The sequence below is a fragment of the Lampetra fluviatilis genome, chromosome 63 (genome assembly GCF_964198595.1).
Source record: "Lampetra fluviatilis chromosome 63, kcLamFluv1.1, whole genome shotgun sequence".
Lineage (NCBI taxonomy): Eukaryota > Metazoa > Chordata > Hyperoartia > Petromyzontiformes > Petromyzontidae > Lampetra > Lampetra fluviatilis.
The window spans coordinates 3,515,517-3,526,502 of NC_136337.1; the positions used below are offsets into that span (position 1 = coordinate 3,515,517).

At 49.8% G+C, this 10,986-nt stretch overlaps 1 protein-coding gene across 1 annotated transcript in view; it reads right to left on the bottom strand.

Annotated features, from left to right (window-relative positions):
- The window catches only part of TSPO (translocator protein), a 20,861-nt gene extending 10,797 nt beyond the window's left edge, over nucleotides 1–10,064 (bottom strand). Inside the window, exon 1 of the mRNA XM_078881867.1 lies at nucleotides 9,961–10,064. The gene's annotated coding sequence lies outside the window, so the exon portion shown is untranslated. The remainder of the gene's footprint in view (nucleotides 1–9,960) is intronic.
- Between the last annotated feature and the right edge of the window lie 922 nt (nucleotides 10,065–10,986).

Sequence of the window (10,986 nt, forward strand, 5' to 3'; positions counted from 1 at the left end):
TCACCGATTGGGAGTTGTGGGGGTGGAGTGCCCGATGGTACAAAATGCCCAGGCAAGTGCTTCGTTTTGGTGGGGCTGATGGTGAGGCCCCACCTCTTGGTGGCAAGCTCCAGTTTCAGCAGCAGTGCCCCTAACTCCTCCTCTGAGAGAACGCATTTACCAGATCATCGGCATACATAACATGGTTGACCAATAGGGAGCCATCCCTTGACCGCACCCGGGCATCGATCAGCCTCCCCTTGTATCTGTACCAGATGGAAATTCTTCTGGTACAGCTACTGAAGGCTTCACGAACTACGTGGTCGAAATAGATGTTAAATAATGTTGGAGCCAGAGGACATCCCTGTTGCACCCCAAGGTGTACAGGGAATGGCTCCGACTCCCGGCCACGTAGTTTTACCCGGGCCTGCTCACCATCATGAAGGCCCTTAATGATCGTGAGCAGAGGGTCAGGGACTCCGAAAGCACGAAGAACAACCCACAGCCCAGGCCTACTGATGGTATCATAGGCCTTGACCAGGTCGGACAGAAAATATGGCATCTGTGCAGGACCGCCCTTTCATAAAACCGCATTGGGGCTCTGCAAGCCTCTCCTCAGCGTGCCTAGCAAGGCGATGTTGAATAATCCTTGCCAGGACCTTTCCCGGCACACTGAGGAGTGAGATGCACACACACATACATACAGGGCCCAGGGTTGCTGTAGCATCACCCGAGAATGATCTTACATCACAACTCGCACTGCGTGGCAAAATTGGTGAAATATGGTACTTTAAACCCCCCGCCAAACCTGCTACGCATTTCACAAGTAGTACTAATCGCATATCTGCATTTCCCATAAATATGCTAAATTCCTCTTGATATGCAAATTATTTTGTCAAGGCGCCCTTCCCCCCTCCATCCCAGCTTAAATAATCGCTACAAGCCTGGAGTGTGTCATTCAGAACAGGTCAGACGCTGTCTTCTCGACAGACCTGTTCTTCACCTGAGGACGGCTGTTTGCGTTGTGGCCGAAACGTCGTGAGAATTATATTTTATTATGTTTTATTTTTATTATTTTATTATTTCCATTCTACGTGACTTTACCGAAAGAACCAAGAACATGGTGAAATATGGTTAAATACCCCCCCCCCCTCCCAACGGCGTGGGGACAGCCCTCATCTAGCAGTGGATCGAACCACGTCTCACACGCGGTGGCGTAACGTAACGCTGCATGCGCGGAGCGGTTTGTAATCTGATTACAACGAAGCGTTACTTTACAGCCAGCCTTCCCAGTGGGACCTCTGGTCTGTGCCAACAGAGGAGCCACGTTGCAAAACCCGAGCAAAGTGTTGCAATAGCGAACTGGAACCTCAACGCACTCCGATCATATCCACCGTAAAAATATTGTCCGTTATTTAAAAAAAGAAAACCCAATTCAAAACTACAACAAAAAACTCATTAAAAAAAAATGTTCAATCAGGTAAGGCCCCACGGCTGAGCACTTCTTCAGAAGCGACCCTGACCATCGCAAATGATCGCTCAACGAAAGTTGGTTCATCATCATCATCGTCGAGTGGATGTGTATAGCAGCGGCCAAATATTCTTCTAAACGCGTGACGTTGATTCTAAACGTGGAGGGGGGAAAAAGAGGTGGACCCGGAGAAAGATCCACGCGACCACAGGGAGAGAGAGAGACACGCAAACTCCAAATATACATCAGCAGGCGTCAGCGTCGGGATCGAACCCACGACCTCCTACACACCAGGCGAGGTAGTTAACATCTCCTAGCCACCGTGATGATGATGAGAGAGACACGCAAACTCCAAATACACAGCAGCAGGCGTCAGGGTCAGGATCGAACCCACGACCTCCTGCACACCAGGCGAGGTAGTCAACATCTCCTAGCCACCGTGATGATGATGAGAGACACGAAAACTCCAAATATACAGCAGCAGGCGTCAGGGTCGGGATCGAACCCACGACCTCCTGTATACCAGGCGAGATAGTTAACATCTCCTAGCCACCGTGATGATGATGAGAGAGACACGCAAACTCCAAATACACAGCAGCAGGCGTCAGGGTCAGGATCGAACCCACGACCTCCTGCACACCAGGCGAGGTAGTCAACATCTCCTAGCCACCGCTTGGCCCGAGGTGCTGACACTCTCCAATGTGCTCGTCACCACCGTGGGGAGGGTGGGGGCGAAATCAATGGTGGAGTGAGTGGGGGGGTGGGTGGGGGGATGAGAACCGAGGTCACTTTCAACTCGGAGACAACGCAGTCGATGTCTCCCTCCCTCCCTCCCCTCCTCATCTGTCTCCTTTATCTAGAGCGGCAGACGTGTCAATCCCACGTTTGCACCCCGTCGCGTTTAACGCTGTCGATTCTTATCCGTGGAGCCAATTCCATCGAATGCGCTCGCAACGCTTCTCGTGCTGTCTGGGCGGTCATGGGAAAGCTCTCCGCTATCATTATTTGGTTCTTTCGGTTAAGTCACGTCTAAAGATAAAATAATAAATTAAATATTAGAATACGACGTTTCGATTGCAACACAAGCAATCATCATCAGGTATAATGAAATAGCGACATAAAATCTAACCAGCACCACGTCTGTTGACCACTCATTGATATGCTAATTTTTTCTCTAACCCCCCTTCCTTCTCTCTGCCTCCGCCCCCCCCCCCTCTGTCTATTTAAGGCCACCCCACAGAGACGATCACCCCTCTCTGTTACCTGTGTTGCTCCCGCTATGTATCTTGGTGATATCTGTCTGCTAATGTGTCTGTCTATAGTTTTTCTGGTTAGATTTAATTTATTATTTTATCTTTAGACGTGACTTAACCGAAAGAACCAAATAATAATTCCTGCAGTCACGAAAGTTCTAAAATTAAGATCTCTCCGCTATCGACTACAATTCTGGCCACCTGGTTGATTACGTTCTTCCAAATATTGCTAAATTAGAAGTTAAGTGTGAAATTTGTACGTGTTGACCGAGCTCTCTGTGTTGCATTGCATTATATTTCGAAATGTTGCTAGGTTTATTTGATTTAGTGTACTTTCTCTGTCTCCACTCGTTTGTGTCGTTCTTATGTTCTGCTCTATCTGTGTGTCTCGGCTGTGCCACTCATTGACATGCTAATTTCTCTAAGCCCTCCCTCTCTCTCCGCCCCCCGCCCCCTCTCTCTATTTAAGGCCTCGACACAGAGACGTGTATTCTCAGGTTTTTTCGGTAAAGTCACGTAGGTAAAAACATTAAAATTAATGAAAGTAAAATAAAACAAAACAAAATAAAATTCACGACGTTTCGGAGGCAACACAAGTCTCCGTCATCAGGTGGGACCGTCACAGCCGAATTAGCTGCATCAAGTGAGACGTGGTTTCTCTGTGTGCCTATGTATGTGTCTCTCTATGTATCTCTGTGATATCTGTCTCCGCTTATATGTCTGTCTATACGTCTCTGGTTCTGTGTTTTATCTCTCTATCAAATTTTGCATTCTCGGGAAGAACGTAATCAACCAGGTAGGGTGTTGACTGTTATGTTATCCGACTCTCTGTTGTATTACATTACATTTCTAAGTATACTAGATTTGTGTTTCTATTTCATTTACTGTATACCTGATGATGATTGCTTGTGTTGCAATCGAAACGTCGTATGCTAGTATTTAATGTATTATTTTCTCTTTATACGTGACTTTACCGAAAGAACCAAAGAATAATTCCTGCATTTCGATTTAAAGCTTTCGTGACTGCAGGGATTCATCTTCTTGGTTCTTTCGGTAAAGTCACGTAGAAGGGAAGTAATAAAATAATAAAAATAAAACATAATAAAATAAAATAATTCTCACGACGTTTCGGCTACAACGCAAGCAGCCGTCTTCAGGTGAAGAATGAGACACTGCCAAGCTAGGAGCTTATATATAAGCTGGGTTGGAGGTGGAAGAGCGCCTTAACAAAAAGAATGTGCATATGAAGAGGAATTTAGCATATTCATGGCAAATGCGTAGGAGGTGGGCGGGGGGGGGGTTTCAGTCATATTATGCCCATGCATTATGCAGGATCAGCAGCACCAAGGGGGGGTGCAGGGAGTAGCATTAACAAAGGAAAGGAATGTTAATGATATGTAGCTGCAGTTACTAAACAACCACGTAGAAAACTAAAGTATAAACTACATAAAAAACTAAAGTATAAACTGCATAGCACCATCAGTATACTTACTATACTCTACAATAAGCTGAGTTACTAACAGCAAGTAATACATTACAATTCTACGTCTTAAAAATTATATAATATGCTTCCATCTAAACTTTATTCTCTTACATCATACGAGCATATACCGTACTATATACTGCCATAGATAAACCCAACATTAAATTACATACTGTATTGCTATAAACCACCTTATACATTTTAATATAACACTATGTATTATTCTACCCACCCTAATGTGTATCGAAATGGTTTATTACGTCCTTCCAATGATTGCTAAGCCAGAATCCATCTTCTCGGTTAAAATTGTCTCCGTGTTTGTATATGTGGATCGCCTTATGAACGAATCTCTCATGATAGCCAGATGGCTTGCAGAGAACCTCTGTCTTGGAGAAGTCAATGTCATGTGAGCCCACTGAGTTGTAACAGTGATCTGCCACGGCTGAGGTGTTTGTCCTACCGTGTTTCAGGTCAGCTTTATGTTCACGGATGCGGTCCGAGACATGTCGTTTGGTTTCCCCAATGTAACTGCTACCACAGAGGCAACTTAGTTTGTAGACGCCAGGGTACTGTATGTCTGGAACCACATATTTTACAGACGGTACCAGATCACGGATTTTATGTACTGTGTTGAATTGGACCTGGATCTTGTGTTTAATCAGGATTTTGGAGATCTTTTTTGTGACCCCAGCAATGTAGGGTAAGGTGATGGTCTTGAAAGGCTCCTCAACAGGATCCTTCTTGATGGTTGGAGTGATGGCCTTGCGGATTGTGTAGTCGGAGTAACCATTAGCCTTAAGAGCTTGGCGTACGTGTTTGAGTTCACTGCCAATGTGTTCCTGGTCGGAGATGCATTGGGCTCTATGATATAGAGTCTTGATGAGGGAATTCTTCTGGGATGGATGGTGGTGGGAATCCGGTTTTAGGTAAGCATCCGTATGGGTGGCTTTCCTGTAGACAGAGTGGCTCATTGAACCATCAGGTCTCCTTTTGATTAGGACATCCAAAAAGGGTAGCTTGCCATCTTTTTCGACTTCCAGGGTGAATCTGATGGCTGGGTGTATGGAATTGATGTGGTCGAGAAATTGGTCTAGAGCAGGCCGGCCATGTGGCCAGATGACAAAAGTGTCGTCTACGTACCTCTTCCATAAGGTCGGGCGTAGAGTGGCAGTCTGGATTGCGTCCGTCTCAAATTTCTCCATGAAGATGTTGGCTACAACCGGAGATAGGGGGGAGCCCATTGGGGTGCCCTCAGTTTGCTTATAGAAAGTTTCATTCCAGGTGAAGTATGTATTGGTTAAGCAGTGTCTCACCAGGGGGGGTACCCCAGCATTCAGTCCTTGATGAACCAAGTCTTCAATGATTGCGATGGTGTCAGGTACAGGAACCTTGGTGAATAAGGAAACCACATCAAAACTGACAAGCAGGTCGTCTGGGGACAGGGCAATCCCCTTGATTGTCGATACCAGGTCAGTAGAGTTTTGTACCGCAGAGGTGGTTTTTCCAGTGAAAGGCCGTAGGATTTCAGACAAAAAACGAGCCAGTTTGTAAGTGGGGGAGTTGATAGTAGAGACAATGGGACGAAGAGGTGTATCTTCTTTATGTATCTTTGGCAAGCCGTATAATCTTGGTGGCTTGGCTGCAGAAGGTTTCAACAAGAACTGTTTGGTCTGATCAAATAATGCGGTTGAATCAGAAATGTAGGATGTTGGCTCTCCAGAAACCGAAGCCTTCTTGTTGCACAAAAGTGGTGAACCATTTACCCCGATTGCCTATCTTTCATCTTCTTGGTTCTTTCGGTAAAGTCACGTAGAAGGGAAAAAATAAAATAATAAAAACAAAACATAATAAAATACAATTCTCACGACGTTTCGGCCACAACGCAAGCAGCCGTCCTCAGGTGAAGAACAGGTCTGACGCTGAACAGGTCAGACGCTGTCTTTCCGACAGACCTGTTCTTCACCTGAGGACGGCTGCTCGCGTTGTGGCCAAAATGTAGTGAGAATTATTTTATTATGTTCAAATTTTATTATTTTATTATTTCCATTCTACGTGACTTTACCGAAAGAACCAAGAAGATATGTGAAATAAGTTACCTGGAGTGTGGAAGGCGAGGACATGAAATGAAGTGGTCTACAAACATTACATTGGTGACATACTGAGATAGTAACAGGCACGCGCTTATTGCCCGCGCTCCATCCAGTCACTGAGGGGTTGCGCAATCAGAGGGGAGGCTGAGCTCGTCGCTGCCTCACCTCTCGTCTCTTCCTGTATTCGCAGCGGAGCTCCGCAAATTTGGCGATTTTGACTATAATTGGAATCGTTACAGAAATGGCATTTATAACACAGAATCAGTGGGAAAAAACTCTGAATATTTTTTTATTCGATTATTTTTTGTTACTTTTCGCAACAGATTTTTCCATTGGAGTATGGCAGCTGAGGCTCTGCCTCCCCTGCCTCCCCTGACCGCACGTTCCTGACGTGCCCCTGTGAACCCTCCCACCACACCTGGCACTTCACGTGCAGTGACATGATGCGTGAGCCGGCCTCTCTGTGTCTATCAAGGATGGATGGCACTCAGAGGTCGCAACCGGGTACCCGATACCCGTACCCTACCCGATACCCGGGTACCCGCTTGCGACCCTGGTGCGGCCTGGTACGGGTAGGCCGTGAGTCACTGGTGAGTCGCCGTTTGTCACTCATTTCCCAACGTCTTGTCTCTTCTCACAATTCAAGTTCCTAGAATCAACCCACCCACGCCTGCAACATGGCTTCATCCCAGAGGTCGCAATCAGGTACCCGATACCCGTACCCTACCCGTACCCGGCCGGGTACGGGTACCCATTTGCGACCCTGGCGCGGCCGGGTACGGGTAAGGAATCAAAACCCGTTTGCGACCTCTGCTTGGAGGCCTCGATGGGGTATTTCACCACACAATGATTGTCGTCACCACGTGGTGTAGATTGGGCAGGCCGAGGCCAGCCGAGGTGTCTGGTGATGTGGTCGAGAGGCAATTCTACAGGGTGGGGTGGGGGGTCCAGATGTCTTCTGACCCCTCCTCCCCCTTCCCACTATTTATTGAGCCCTTAATATTGCTCTTTGGGTCTTTCGGTAAAGACCCTTGACATTGTTTCCCTTCCCGTCTCTGCGTGTTCATTTTCTTCTTCTTCTGTCTCCACGCTGCCCTGTCTGTCTCCACGCTGCACCAGGTACTCATTTGAGGCCGAGTCGACCTAGGGGAGGCCCAGGACCGGTTCAAATAATCGTCACAGGGTGTTGGCCGTGAGCGAGAATCGAACCCGGGTCGCCAGGTTCGTAGCGCAGCGTAGCGCTAACCCCTACACTACCGCTCCCCTCACACACGCACACAGGCACACGTAGGCACACACGCGCGCACACACACACGCGCACACACAGACACACACACAGGCACACACACGCGCACACAGGCACACATAGCACACACGCGCGCACACACACACGCACACACACACCCACACACACGCACACAGGTACACACACACACGCACACACACGCGCACAGGCACACACACACAGGCACACACACAGACACACACAGGCGCACACACACAGGCACACACACACAGGCACACATACATACACACAGGCACACACACAGGCACACAGACACACACAGACACACACACAGGCACACAGACATACACACAGGCACACACACAGACACACACACACAGGCACACATACATACACACAGGCACACACACAGGCACACACACAGGCACACATACATACACACAGGCACACACACAGGCACACAGACACACACAGACACACACACAGGCACACAGACATACACACAGGCACACACACAGACACACAAACAAAGATCCCCCGTATAGCCTTAACAGACTGTAGGGGCAAGTGCTGTTAGCGAGCACCTATGAAGGCCGGAACGGCACACGAGGGGGTGGGTGGCCAGCACCACGCCCGGCCGCCTTTGTCTCCCCAGTGGCGATGTTTACACACCGCACCAGGTACTCATTTAAGGCTGAGTCGACCTAGGGGAGGCCCAGGACCGGTTCAGATAATCGTCACTGGTGTTAGCCGTGAGCGGGAATCGAACCCGGGTCGCCAGATTCATAGCGCAGCGCGCTAACCGCTACACTACCGCTCCCCACCACACACATACATACACACAGGCACACACACAGGCACACACACAGGCACACAGACATACACACAGGCACACACACAGGCACACACACACAGGCACACACACAGACACACACACAGGCACACAGACATGCACACAGGCACACACACAGGCACACACACACAGGCACACACACACAGGCACACAGACACACACACACAGACATACACACAGGCACACACACACACAGGCACACAAACACGCACACACACAGGCACACACACAGGCACACACACAGGCACACACACACAGGCACACACACACGCACACACACACGCACACACACACGCACACACACACACACAGGCACACACACACAGACACACACACAAAGGCACACACACACACACACACACACAGGCACACACACACACATGCACACACACACACAGGCACACACGCACACACACACACACGCACACACACACACACAGGCACACACACGCACACACACGCACACACACACGCACACACACACACAGGCACACACACACAGGCACACACACACAGGCACACACACACAGGCACACACACGCACACACACACACACACAGGCACACACACACAGGCACACACGCACACACACACAGGCACACACACACACACACGCACACACAGACACACACACACAGGCACACACACAGGCACACACACACGCACACACACACACAGGCACACACACGCACACACACACACACAGGCACACACACACAGGCACACACACACACGTACACACACACACAGGCACACAGGCACACACACAGGCACACACACGAACACACACACACACAGACACACACGCACACAGACACACACAGGCACACACACACACGCACACACACACACACAGGCACACACACAGACACACACACACACACAGGCACACACACACAGACACGCACACACACAGACACACACACAGACACACACAACAACAACAACCGCCATTCGCCACTAAGTGGCGGTGACGTCACCACGACGCTTGTGCCAGGCCATGTGCACCCTGAGGCCACGTGAAGTGTCGAACGCCCGCTGGCAGGAGGTCACGGGGCAGACCCAGGTGCCACGGGTCGACTGACTGAGATGACCGAGACGACTGGCTGATGCACCACCTGTGCCCCCTACTGTGCCGACACACACACACAGACATACACACACACACACAGGCACACAGACACACACACAGGCACACACACACACACACGTACACACACACAGGCACACACACACAGGCACACACACACAGACACACACACACAGACACACACACACACAGACACACACACACACAGGCACACAGGCACACACACACACAGGCACACAGACACACACACGCGCGCGCGCGCACGAAGAGCCAGTCACATTAGTGTGCAAATGATCGTGGGAAGCCGGGGAAATGATTGCCCTTTAAATTATACCGCACGAAGATGAAAGGTGAAATCTGTGCCGCAGTCAAAGAACACACACACACCTCGCCTACTTGGCATCGATACACGCACAGCTTGCGTAATTGTGAGATCCCGGAATGTATGGAACGATGTGGACACACACACACACACACGAGCAAATATAAAGATACCTCCACTCCCGTGTAGCCTGCAAGAGGCTGTTGGGGCAAGTGCTGTTAGCGAGTAGCACCAATGAAGACCGGCACGGCACACGAGGGGGTGGGTGGCCAGCACCACGCATGAACACACACACACACACATATACAAAAGACAAAGATCCCCCGTGTAGCCTGCAAGAGGCTGTTGGGGCAAGTGCTGTTAGCGAGTAGCAATGAAGACCGGCACGGCACACGAGGGGGTGGGTGGCCAGCGCCACGCATGAACACACACACACACACATATACAAAAGACAAAGATCCCCCGTGTAGCCTGCAAGAGGCTGTTGGGGCAAGTGCTGTTAGCGAGTAGCACCAATGAAGACCGGCACGGCACACGAGGGGGTGGGTGGCCAGCACCACGCATGAACACACACACACACATATACAAAAGACAAAGATCCCCCGTGTAGCCTGCAAGAGGCTGTTGGGGCAAGTGCTGTTAGCGAGTAGCAATGAAGACCGGCACGGCACACGAGGGGGTGGGTGGCCAGCACCACGCATGAACACACACGCATATACAACAGACAAAGATCCCCCGTGTAGCCTTAACAGACTGCTAGGCAAGTGCTTTAACACGTAGTCGTCTTTCGCGATCGATTAAGGTGTTTGGAGTTAGATCGCGTTAAGTATAAATGTGTCGTGACCCCCAATGTGAGAAGGGTATGTGTGTGTGTGTATGTGTGTGTGTACGTGTGTGTGTGTGTGCACAGCGAGTTGGCACAGTAGGGGGGCACAGGTGGTGCATCAGCCACTCATCTCGGTCATCTCAGTCAGTCGACCCGTGGCACCTGCTGGGTCTGCCCAGTGACCTCCTGCCAGCGGGCGTTCGACACTTCACGTGGCCTCAAGGTGCACTTGGCCTGGCACAAGCGTCGTGGTGACGTCATCGACACTTAGTGGAGAATGGCGGTTGTTGTTGTGTGTACGTGTGTGTGTCTGTGTGTGTGTACGTGTGTGTGTGTCTGTGTGTGTGTACGTGTGTGTGTCTGTGTGTGTGTA